The following is a 13,683-nucleotide window of genomic DNA, read 5'->3' on the forward strand; positions in this document are numbered from 1 at the left end:
CTATCAATTCAGGCATAAAACACCAATACTTGGAGCTGGGAAGCTGAAATCTTTAGATTCTAGTCCAGACCTTGGAGCAGATTGACGGTGCCAAATATCAGAGCTCTGCTCCACTCGGAAGTGTCCAAAATGGCCAAAAAGCAGTGTTCATTTCTAATCCCCCATTGTGTACAAGACTAAATTCAACAGATAGTCTTTAATAACTTCCACATGCTTTGAGCTGGAAGTCTGAAAGTTTCAGGGTTTTGTCAGGGGCCTAGGGCCACCCATTATCTGCAATTTCAGACCAATCCCACATTCAGAAGGGGTCAAAGGTCAAGGTTTAGTGTGAAATTTGACGATTTTTGCTATCAATTCAGGCATAAAACACCAATACTTTGAGCTGGGAAGCTGAAATCTTTAGATTCTAGTCCAGACCTTGGAGCAGATTGAAGATCAGAGCTGTGCTCCACTCAGAAGTGTCCAAAATGGCCATGGTAAGTGTCAAAGGTCACAGGGGTCAAACATCAAAGTTAATCCTAACAAAACACACATGCTTTAAGTAATCATCATGAAATTTAGATGAGTTGTATATCAGAGAGTCCTCTATCATTATATTGTATTACCATTGCTCTGGGGGCCACGGGGGGCCCCTGGGGGCCACTTCGCTTTCCCATGCTCTCACAGATTTGGGTGTCGGGTCAGTGGATAAGGGCCTCACAATGAGTCCACAGGCCAAGTTTCAAGTGATTCGGTTGGTTTCTATGGAAACAGCGGCCTCCTGGAGACAGAGGAATGCGGCTGTTTGAAGCCCCGCCTCTCGAAAAGTAATGGCTCAATCAGGACCGAACGCACATCAACGCGTTCGTCTTGGGCCCCCGGAACCACTGATATCAAATTCAGAACTGTACGACTTTTAGAAATATATTTCATCCATTTCAGCTTTTCTGACTCAGAAGGTCTCTCAGGCATTAAGTCTGAGAGGCTCTGAATCTGAAAAGCTGAAATGGATGAAATATATTTCTAAAAGTCGTACAGCTCTGAATTTGATATCAGTGGTTCCGGGGGCCCAAGACGAACGCGTTGATGTGCGTTCGGTCCTGATTGAGCCATTACTTTTCGAGAGGCGGGGCTTCAAACAGCCGCATTCCTCTGTCTCCAGGAGGCCGCTGTTTCCATAGAAACCAACCGAATCACTTGAAACTTGGCCTGTGGACTCATTGTGAGGCCCTTATCCACTGACCCGACACCCAAATCTGTGAGAGCATGGGAAAGCGAAGTGGCCCCCAGGGGCCCCCCGTGGCCCCCAGAGCAATGGGAATACAATATAATGATAGAGGACTCTCTGATATACAACTCATCTAAATTTCATGATGATTACTTAAAGCGTGTGTGTTTTGTTAGGATTAACTTTGATGTTTGACCCCTGTGACCTTTGACACTTACCATGGCCATTTTGGACACTTCTGAGTGGAGCACAGCTCTGATCTTCAATCTGCTCCAAGGTCTGGACTAGAATCTAAAGATTTCAGCTTCCCAGCTCCAAGTATTGGTGTTTTATGCCTGAATTGATAGCAAAAATCGTCAAATTTCACATGAAAAGTTGACCTGTGACCCCTGTGAAGGTCAGATGGGTCTGTAATTGCTAACACTGGATGACCCTAGGCCCTGCCCTGATAAACCTCTGAACGTAACCCAACGAATGTGGAAGTTATTAAAGAATAGCTGTGTCTCCTGAAAATGGAGCCTTAATCAGTTTGTCCAATGTAAAACCAGAAATAAAGGAGCTGGCTAAAGTGGTGCAGTTGTGCATAAACATTACTACAGTGGACGGGTTCATTCTACACTATATTATAAACTAAGGTTCCTGGGCGGGAGGAGGGAGAAGGGGGGAGAAATATGTTGTTTTCTGCAATTAAAAAAAAAAGGCCTATATGACTTGAGTTACTTGAATTATTTGGACTTTGTTGAAAAAGAGCTGTCTAACTGTTCTGATTCCTCACTGTTTATTCACATGCTGTTGAATTAAATCAACATGGCTTAATTTCCACTCCTCATGATCACAAACACACTGTTAAGGTGTTGTAGTTCCGTCCAGACGCCGTAGATGGCAGTGTCGCAGTCTATGGTGGCGCCGTTGCAATGACGTCACATCCTCTAGTCCAGCACTCATCACCGACCAATCCTGGGAAAGCTTGTGAAATTACGTCACGCCATTCAAAAGTTATTAGCGCGAACCTGTTTTTTTTACTACGGAAAGTAAAATGTTACGTGCGGTAGTTTTTTTGTGATCAAAAGTTGTATTGTGTGTTTCATGCAATAATAATATGACCTAACGGGGCGGTGCGTGGCGCAGTGGGTAGAGCGGCCGCCCCATGTAGAGGCTACAGTCCTCGCCGCAGGCGTCCCCGGTTCGAATCCCGCATCGGGCAGACCTTTCCTGCGTGTCATTCCCCCTCTCTCTGCCTCCCCATTTCCTGTCTATCTCTACTGTCATCACTATCAAATAAAGGCAAAAAGCCGAAAAATATACTTTAAAAAAAAAAAAAAATAATAATAATAATAATAATAATATGACCTAACAACAGATGAATTCGTACATAAACAGGTCCTAAACTATGCAATGTCATAGTTTTGAAGTTTAGAGCCAAAACAGGTTGAAGTGTCAGTAGTCGCTGCAGGGACGATTGATACAGCTGTTTCAAATGTCCCTCACGCCTCCGTGCGTAGTGATTGTGGTCACACTGCGCGATCAATATCTGTATATAAATCACCGTATTAATATTCTATTGTTCTGCAATGAACAACAACCGATTTGAATGAACAACATATTTTTAATAAACACCACATATTTTTAATGAACAAAACGTGTTTATGACATGAATCAACAGATATTCAGCAAAGTGAGGGGAAAATGCCGAGGGTAAAATGACAATATGTTCAACTGTGTATCCATAAACATGACTTAGGACAGGGAAATAAGTAAATAAAATGAAAATGCAGTCGTCCAACAACTCGTACAAAAGAAGAAAGGCGAGTTTAATCGAAATGCGGATCTTGACAATTACGCACGGGACAAAAATATTTATTTATTTATTTATTTATTTATTACACACCCCCACCCCGTCTGGTCTTCCGACAAGGATGTAATTTATTTATTTGTTTGTTTGTTTGTTTATTTATTATTCTGCACCAACGCCAAGATCAGTAAATAATTAATAACCAAAATGACGGCTTGGATGAAAGCTATGTCAGACACACCAGGTTCAATAAAGCTTCAAAGGGGAAAAAAAGTTTTCCAGCTCAGTGCGTCGTTCAGCGCCGCGTCCGGTCGGCTGGATCACTTTACTCTGAGCGTCACATATCGCCGCGAAGGGGGTTGCATTGGAATGAATTGAAATCCCCGCTCGTCACCTCATGACGAAAAACGGGTACCTAATGAGTCAGGCATGTGACGAGGAGGGACAGTGACCGTTCGTCAGGGGGTTGACGCACTGGGAGTGAGAACGTGTTGGACGGTGAGGGACAGTGACCGTTCGTCAGGCTGTTGACGCACTGGGAGTGAGAACGTGTTGACCTGACGGACTCAACAGGACTCTAACCTGACGGACACAACAGGACTCTAACCTGACGGACTTAACAGGACTCTAACCGCGTCTCATACATTTAATTACCGTGTTACATTTTGATGATCCAATTTTCTGTTTTATCAATATACTTTACCTAAGACAAAGCTTAACATTACTGTTTTGACGTCACAACACCTTACCTCCTCCACACTCACAAAAATTTGGAATATCCAATGAGCAGAATTTGGTCATATTTCTGCCTTCCCTTGTTTTAGGCCGGCCCTGTGAGTGGAAAGGAGTCCAGTGGGAGACTCCGGTCCCAGCCGAATCCAGGTCTAAGGTCCCGGTCTTCAATCTCTTGGTCCTCCTCTCAGAATCACGTCGGGGTCACCAAAAATGTCAGGATGAAAAAACAGGAAAATTGACATTGGTGTTTGTTTATTCCAAGAGAGAACAAACAACGATGTTCCGGGCAACTATTTATTAAATTGGATCATCAAAGGAATCAGATACAAGAAACTCTCCTGTTCAGGAAATCGCAGTCTGCAAGCAGTTAGCTGCAACCACCATTCCAAGAGAGCGAGAATTCTCTGTCTTCTGCAATTTGCATCTGGCCAAAACAAAGGCGTTACATTAATTTTAATAAATTCACACTATGTGTGTGTAATTAACTCTTATTGGTCAGAAACAGGTGGGGAGTGGCTGTGGTTTAAATTTAGCCCTCCCTTCGTTGGTGCCCTCTGGCTGGCACAGGTTGGTTCCATCTTCCCAGCACACGAACCTCTGGGCCTGAAACACAACAAAGCCCTCCCTACACTGACATAACTCTCCATCCCAGGTGTCTGAGGGGTCAGGGCAGATAATACAGACCATTAAAACTCTTCCTCACAATGCTTCATTCAGCAGACCACCTGCCTCTCCTCCTCTCCTCCCTTCGGCCTTGGAGATGTTTTGCTTTCACTGTGGCTCTGTGTGCTCTCAACTTTGCCTCTGAATGATCAAACAGGTTACTGGTATTCATTGCATTATATTATATTATAACTCAATGGGTTAGTCAAAAATATAAGACACAATAGGTTAGTTAAAACATGAGACTAAACTTTACTACTACTACTTAAAGTGAATGCATAAACAGGTACAGGTTACTGTAAGGGCAAATGTTTCACACCACGCAGGATTAACTTGTTTAATTGGGTAAAATGAGTAAGTGCTCAGTCTAATAAAACAATCATCAGTGAGATATATCCAGTGTTGATCAGTAATGTCAAAGTGGAGAATATATGTTCAGTGTTAGTTCTGATGAGGTGTCTGTGTGCAGCTTTGCAGTCTCCAGGGTAGAGACCAGCCTTATCTCATCAGTCAGTGAGACTGTTATGTTTTATTTATTAATCAGTAAGGCACAATATCAACTTCAGTTAGTAAAAGGCAAACATTCAATGTTAAGACAATTTTCACCCTAACAGGTTCATCTTATTTAAGGTTTACTTGTCGATGCCCCCGTCCCTTATTTTCACTTCAGAAAGTTGGCAACCCTATGTGAGTCAGTAGGACTCAATAGCGTCCTCTTGTCTTCATCCGTCCTCCATCAGCTCCTTCACCTCCATCTTCTCTGTGGTCCAAAGTCGGATCCTTTCAATAATCACAAACTGACAGACCAATCAGACTAATTGATCAGCCACCATATGAGTTGGATCAGTGAAGCTGCTTCTGTTCCTCATGTTGATTGTTTTGGTTCTCCCTGTAGACGAGACAGAAGACAGTGAGACAGAGTTGTGGGGTCTAATATATAACCGTTGCATACACACAAAACAGGGCCTGAAAGTGGTGTACGTCACTTTCCACGCCAAGGTTGTGATCTATAAATAACAAACTTGACGGGAGAATGTGCGCAGCCCTAAGCAAACTCTGACCCATGCGTACACATGGTGTGGAGGAAAAGGAGAATTGGCGACACAGACAGTGTGGTGGTGAACTGAAGTCAGACTGAAGAAGTGTAGAGTGAGAAGAACGATTAGCCTATGTTTTTATTATCATCGGCCGTCACACATTTAAAGGGATAGTTCACCCAAAATTGAAATTTCACTCATTATCTACTCACCCTCATGTGGACTAAGGGCTGGGAGAAGTTTCAGAGTCCTCTGTGGCTTCTCTGAGTTACAGGGGGTCTCGGCGTAGCAGTGCATGTCCATTTAACAGTTGCAAATGGATACCAACTGTCTTCGTAACAAAAAGACACACCAAAAAACATCCAAATACCTCCATACTGCTCGTATATAATGTCCGTCTTGTATTGAAGCCCCGAAATGCGAAATTGTCCCGAAAAAAATTAAATAAGTCTATTATTCAAGCTTGTTTGTAGCGGAAGCTTCTCGAAGCTCCTCTTCCTGATTCGTCAAATTTGGACGAACTGGGAAGAGGACAGACCCTGGTTCGTCCAAATTTGACGAACCATTAGTCGACATGAGGGTGAGTAGATAATGAGTGAAATTTCAATTTTGGGTGAACTATCCCTTTAATTTCAACCCATATGCGTTAGACATCATCTTAGACATCATATATCAAAGCCTGGGATAAAGCCAGTAATCGTTCATGCAATCGTTACACTCTGTTTTCTTGTTATCAGTCCTAATAAATGCTGTTCATCATAAAAACCGGCATCAAGAAAAGCGTCATGTTCGTTCATTCTTCAGAATATATTTCAGGATGGAGGATACCACTAGCTGATTCAACTAATTATTCAAAGTTTTATCGATCAGTCTAATTATGTATAAATACACAAGTTGCCACTTTCACACCTGCAGCCAATTCACAACACTGACAGAACAAGAGCACGTCAGGCTCATTGACATGCAGATCACATTCATGAGGTGGTTTGCATTGACCATCTACGGTTAAAACAGGGCGTGTACAGGGCGGAACGTGAAGCTGATTCAGCTGCGCACACTTGTAGGAACTCTGTGATTTATAAAGGGAATTTTGCTTACAAGTGTGCGTGTGCTTGGTTTTATAAATCTGAATTTTTGGCACACGCAAAACTTGGCTTTTGGGCGTACGTACCCTTTTAGTAACGATCCCACGTACAGTTTTATTAATAAGACAGCTGGACAGACTCTGCCCCCTCCTCCACCTCCACCTGTTGGACTGAGGGACAACAAACCACATGATGATGTCATCAGACAGCAGCAACAGCAGATTTTAATCTCTTTACTGAAGGATCACAGATCTGTAGAGGAACCTGAAGGACAGAACCAGACCAGAGGGACAGTGGACACATGGAGGAAGTCAAACCAGGTGTTGGACATGATCAGAGTTTAGTTTAGTTTTGTCTTCTCCTGTGCCTGTCCTCAGTGTCTCACACTCGTCCAACCTCAGGACAAAACACTGACACACAAACGTCCACATCACATCAAAGTGTCTCAGTCTGTGAATCTGTCAACGCTGCTTTGGCAAGTTGAACCTGTCAAAGTAAAAGTCTGGGATGGACTGATGAAACAGTACGTAAGAAATCAAAAGCAAATAGTCATAAAATCCTCCTAATATGTCACAGAGACTCAGGAATAATGTTCATATAACATACTGAACTCACCAACAACAATAGTACAGCCAGAATATTCAAATTGATTTTTTCTTTTTTTGCAGACTGCAAATCATGTTTAAGTTTTGAATTTATATTTTGGCTTGTGTCGCCACCCAGTGCTCTCTCCCAGTCACAGCGTCTGTGGCATTTCAGCCTCCGGGTTACCAGTTAGCTTCCACTGAGCTCCCTCTTGCCTCTCTGCCATTTGATACACAGCTTGCTGTTGTGAGCATATAGCCTAGTTAGTTTGAGCAGCTGCTAAAGCTAAAGCTAAAGGGAAGAATTACAAAGTGAAAGTTAGAAAAGAGGGAGGATATGTGGCGAAATGGAGCCGATGGTAAATTAAGTGATTGTGAACGTGTGGAGCGGTTCATGAGATGAGTCAGGTGTTGTGCCGTCGTATGCACCCTTGCCGTGAAAAGCACCCCCTCGCGGGAGCGCGCTTAAGCCACTCCGCTGTTGGAAAAGTGAAGCAATTCGCCTCAATATCGCAAACAAACACTGGGGGAAATGCTGACTCGTGATTCAATTATTTGTGAAGGGAATAGAAGAGAATGACATTGGTTCGTTACACTATTTAAAACTCTACCAAAGAGTGCAAATAACCGATGTTCTTCTTAACACAAAATCAACACAAGGAGTGCAAACCAACACGTTTTCAACTGCAGTGAAGTTAGTTTTAAGTTGGATATTTGACAGACATTCGCTCCTTCTCAATACATTAAAAATTCAGAGAAAATATAAGATGTGTGCAATAGAAAGAGGTATAAAATATATATAAAATTAATATAAAATATTACATGTGTTCAAATGCAATAGAAACAGGTGAGTGTCATGGAGGAGGCTTAGATCTTCTGTTCTGTGGTGATTTTGAGCAAATAGGTCACATGACCTGGGAGTTATTGAGCAACATGGGACATGCTCTTAACCACACAGCACCCCCGTATTGATCAGTTTTGTTCAGTAGTGATCAGGGGCCGGTAGCAATGGTTGATTTGATCAGAGGGACAGATGGACACAGAGGACAACATGCTGCCTGTGAGGACGTCACAGCGGGTACACATACGAACACACAAACATCCTACCTTTTTCATGGCACCAGATGACACCAAGACCAACACTCAGTGGAATCAGTAGAACCAGGAGGCCGATGAAAAATATGACTTCAGCTACGACAGAGTACTTTTCTGTGGATGAGATGAACATAAACAACAACATGACCTTTACATGACCTCTGTGACCATGGTCCAAAGTCCAACCAGATCTGACCTCAGACCTGTATCTACAGCTCTGACCTTTGACCTCTGACCTGTATGTACTGTAGGTGTCAGGGTGTGTTGCTGACCTTTGACTTTCAGCTGTATGTTTCTCAGTGTTCGTTTATTTCCAAACGCTGAGATGATGCAGGTGTAGTTTCCACTGTCAGAGACGTAGATGTTCCTCAGAGTGAGACTGAGGTCTCCAGTGGTCAGAGCGTCAGTCGTCATGGACGTTCTGCTGCTGTAAACCCGGTTCTGGTCTCTGAGGTCGTCCCCCAACTGGTTTCTCTTGTGGATGGTTGAAGGACGGAGGTCGTGGCGGCTCCACGTCACTGTGGGGTTTTTGGGTAAAGGAGAGTCCTCACAGGGCAGCAAGACTTCCTCCCTCCTGTAGACCTCCACAGTGTCTCCATGCCAAGACACTGAGGACAGAGACAGGAACATGGATCAGTGACGTCGTCATCTCAGAGGAGATCAACACACAGAAGATGAAGATAACACCACTGTGAACCTGGATCATATATGTATTCTGGGGCCTCATTTATCATTGTGGATACACCTTTTTTTACACCCTTTTTCCCTCGTTTTGTGCATACGCACTTTTCTCCGCCAAATTTGGGATCTATCAAGCCAAAACCTGACGGGGAAAAGTGCGGACATTTACACCCATTTTGACCCTGGCGTACCGTGATTTACGCCTTTTTTGAGGAACAGGAGGAGTCAGAGAACTGCTGCGTGAGAGGGAGAGAGGAGCGGAGTACATTTAGAAGAGCACAGTAGGATTTTTTTGAAGTAATTGTGGTAGTGGTGGACCGTTGATGCTGGCAATCCAACCTGCTCTATAATAATAGGTTTAGGCTGTATGTTAATTGATAAACAGAGCGGATTGAGGATTTTGCTTTTTTGATTAGGCTATGTGTGACGTCCGACAAGGATCCAAGTTTAAAAACACATCGGCAGCAGCGCACACTGATCTACAGCCTAGACTGTTATTATTCTGTCACCTGAGTTAACGAGGTGCACGTGAGTTTGGAGCTGACGAGAGGAGAGAATAAAGAGTGAGACAACGCGGCCCTGAGGAGGAACTATGAAGGACTCAGCTGTAATGGAAAATGACCTAAACCGAGTCCAGTATAGAGCTGTAACTGTGTAGTGGAAAGGCTTGCAAAGTAATGGTAACTATCGTCCTGCTTCCTACATTGTTTTAACATCTAGGTAAAAAAAAAAAAAAAAGATTTTCTGGGATAAAGGGGCAGATTACATAAGATTATTCTTCTTTCTGCTCCCTTTTGTTGAGATTTGGGAGGTTTTTGTTTTTATTGTAGCTTATTAAAATGCAAGATCATTTTTCTGACTGAGTTATTGCCCGATGTCGCCGTGTATCTGCTTTCGGAGAAGTTCCACTTTTTTCCCGTCCTCGCCCGCCTCGTTGTCACTTTGTTGTCACTTTGTAGCCGCTCCACAGAGCGCACATGGCTAATTAAATATGCACGTGCTGACAATATATAGTTGTATATAGTCGTTCCGGGGGCGGAGTAAGAGGTGTGTTCACGTGTGCACCATTCTTGGGTCCGGTGTGATTTATTGCGGAGAGTTGTGCGTACGCACAGTTTGATAGATCTGAAAAATGTGTAAATATTTTGGGTGTATGCCATTTTCGTCTTTTCGCCTTACGCAAAAATGTAGTAGCAGTTTTACACCCTCTTTGATAAATGAGGCCCCAGGGCTCCACTTTAAGACTTGTTTGATACTAAACACGAAATAAACTCCCCCCTGTATCACCGAAGTGCACCTCTCTACAGAACTTATCCTGTGTTGTCAAATTATAATAAATAATAAAGTATATAATTGTATTCTTCTAAATAAAATAAAAATAAATGCAGTAATTTACAGCCCAACTTCTCTTGTCGTCTATTGACAAAAATCGAATATTTCATTCAACATAAGGTGTTTAATTAATTAGTAATTACCCCCATTAACAAACTGAGGTGTTCTGGTAAGCTTTTAATTTGCCATTCATACTGTAACATTTCAGAGTGTCCGAGACAAGGAATAACTTCTGAAGTAGACGTTTTATTTAACCTCACCAAACAAAAAACCACTGTCATGTTGTCAGCTCACAGCACCACACAAAACGAGGGACGTTACAATAAGCCCAAAATTATTCACCCCCGTCAAATACAAGGAATTTCCTTATTTTTTTTAATTACAGATTTGTATCTCACCTCAGATTTAACATAAATAGGACATGGAACAAGTAGACACTGAGCTTTCTGGTCTTTGCCATGGCAAGTCTTGCATTAATGAAAATGAATGAAATGTCACACAAGTCAAAACACTGAAGAAACTTACAGAAACGCTTAAAGTAATTTTTAATGCTTCCAGACTTTCCCCCATGACCTTTTTATGTTAAATCTGAGTTAAGTGTACGTAGAGTTGGTAAGTCTGCAAACTAACCGGATGACATATTAGTTGACGAGAGAGGGTCGGTAAAACATGGGTGAAATTAACAATATGACATAGCCATGACAACATATTGTCAAGTATGTATCATTTTGCCTCGTGCTGACAGACTTGTCTATCTTGTCTAACTTGTTCTTCTTGTCACCAAACGAGGCTGCTCTCTCTCTGACAGCTGATTTTTAAAAACCATGAAAATAGTATTTGGAAAGCATAAGAAACGTCCTGGTGCCTCATTTATCAAAGAGGGTGTAAAACTGCTACTGAATTTTTGCGTACGGCGAAAAGACGAAAATGATTTCCCTTTGATAAATCACACTGGACCCAAGAATGGTGCACATGTGAACACACCTCTTACTCCACCTCCAGAACCTATATATGGTCAGCACGTGCATATTAATTAGCCATGTGCGCTCTGTGGAGCGACAACAAAGTGACAACGAAGACAACGGGCGGAGGGCGGGGAAAGAAGCGGAACTACATACACGGCGATATCGGGCAATAAATCAGTCAGAAAAATGATCTTGCATTTTAATAAGCTACAATAAAAACAAAAACCTCCCAAATCTCAACAAAAGGGAGCAGAAAGAAGAATCATCTTTTGTAATCTGCCCCTTTATCCCAGAATATCTTTTTTTTTTTTTTTGTTAAAACAATGTAAGCCGGATTTCCACGATAGTTACCATTACTTTGAACGCCTTTCCACTACACAGTTACAGCTTCACTGGACTCGGTTTAGGTCATTTTCCATTACAGCTGAGTCCTTCACAGTTCCTCCTCAGGGCCGCGTTGTCTCACTCTTTATTCTATCGTCAGCTCCAAACACACGTGCAATAATAACAGTCTCAGTAGCTGCAGATCAGTGTGCGCTGTTACCGGTGTGTTTTTAAACTTGGCGGGTTTGATCCTTGTCAGACGTCACACTATAGTGTGTAAAAGCAAAAAAGCTGAATCCTCAATCCGCTCTGTTTATCAATTAACATAGCCTAGTGTTATTATAGAGCGGGTTGGATTGCCAGCATCACCTACTGTGCTTTTCTAAATGTACTCCGCGCTCCTCTCTCCCTCTCACACTGCAGTTCTCTGACTCAGCAACGGTGTCGCCAATTCCTCCTGTTCCTCAAAAAAGGTGTAAATCACGGTACGCCAGGGTCAAAATGGGTGTAAATGTCCGCACTTTGGCGGAGAAAAGTGCACAAAACGGGGGGAAAATGGTGTAAAAAAAAAAGGTGTATCCACAATGATAAATGAGGCCCCAGATCTGGATGTTTCTTATGCTTTCCATTCACATTGCTGGTATTTCAAGCAAAAAAGACGTGATTAACTCAGGAAATTTTGAGATTAATCGCGATTAAAAAATTTTATCGTTTGACAGCCCTAATTATCATACAATATTTGAAAATATGGAACAAGTGGCCCCCCACTGAGATGACAGTGCCAGCAGTGGCCCCCAGCTCATTTGAGTTTGAGACCCCTGATCTACGTGGTACCAGGTGCTATTCTAGAGAGCGTTTCCATTACAGGATAGTAGGCCTACCGCCTTTAGTGTAACCGGTCGTCATAGCGATGGCGCTTAACAAAATAAAATGCCTGTGGTTATGCCACATTTTTACCTTCATTAAAAAGCTCCGGAGTAATTGTGAAAGGGACATTGTGTAACTTCTCCTGTTATCTATTCAGGAAAATTGATTATTTCATTCAAAAGTCTGTTTTTCATTAATCAGTAATCCCCCCCCCCCCCATCAACAAACTGAAGTGTTCCTTTCAGCTCTGAATTAGCCGTTCATATCATTCATATCTACATGGAGCGGGTAAGCTCGGTGCTGGCTGCCATGTGGTGTCTCCATGTTTTTACCTTCAGTGGCAGTGTGACGGTAGGAAACCACTACGGAGACACCGGAGCTGTCGGCTCAGGTGGAGGTGGCGTCTGTGAAAAGTCACCGCGGTAACGCAGTGAGGAGGAATGGAGCGTAACACTGATGCTGCATTCACCTGCAGTCGGGCAGACGGCCGTCGCTAACAAACCAGATGTCATTTTAGTCACAGAAGTCCAGAGAAAGCCGGTAAAACGTGGGTCAGGTAAACAATACGACATCGCCATGACAACATATTGTCACGTGTATTGTTTTGCCTCGTGCTGACGGACCACTTGTTTACATAGAGACTTGTTTATGCCGTTACGTGCAGTAGCTGTCGTCCGTCTGCTGTCTGCCCAATTTCACGTGAATGCAGCATGAAAATACGATTAAGTTGCTTGTGATGTAGCCTACAACCGCAACGCTAGATGGGAGTAATTCCTACACAACTTGTGACTTGTTAGGAGTGAGAATGGAGGCTCTCTGCCTTCACCTGGCGTCTCTTGGCTGAAAACCAACCTTGCAACATCAGTGTAGTTACTCGGTCGCTGCAACACAAACATGCTCCGTAACCCGTAATCTTTTGTTTTTGACAGTTAAGACTACACAAATATACAGTACACGTTGTGACATCCTATATGTTAACGTTAACGATATTCACCGCTCCATGTATTAATTTTTCGCCTGCTTCGTTGTTAACAAATGTACATGGCCAAAAACATGTATTTATTGAAATGTGGTGCTCTCTGACTAATCAGCGGTCTGCAATGTTTACACATCACATTTTAGTATCGCTTCACCCGTTTTGGAACCACGGCCGAGCAGGTACTAAAAAAATAGTACCAGGTACTGGAAACGCAAAAAGGTTGAGTCGAGTTGAGCCAGTACCATGTAGTGGACAGCTTTAGTCACCAGTTTGAAGCTTTCTTCAATAGCTAATTAAAGATGTTTTTTCAATTTTTGCTCCAATTTACAACAAAATA

This window comes from Trachurus japonicus, chromosome 20 (genome assembly GCF_045865225.1).
Source record: "Trachurus japonicus isolate A0001 chromosome 20, Traja_1.0".
Classification (NCBI taxonomy): Eukaryota; Metazoa; Chordata; class Actinopteri; order Carangiformes; family Carangidae; genus Trachurus; species Trachurus japonicus.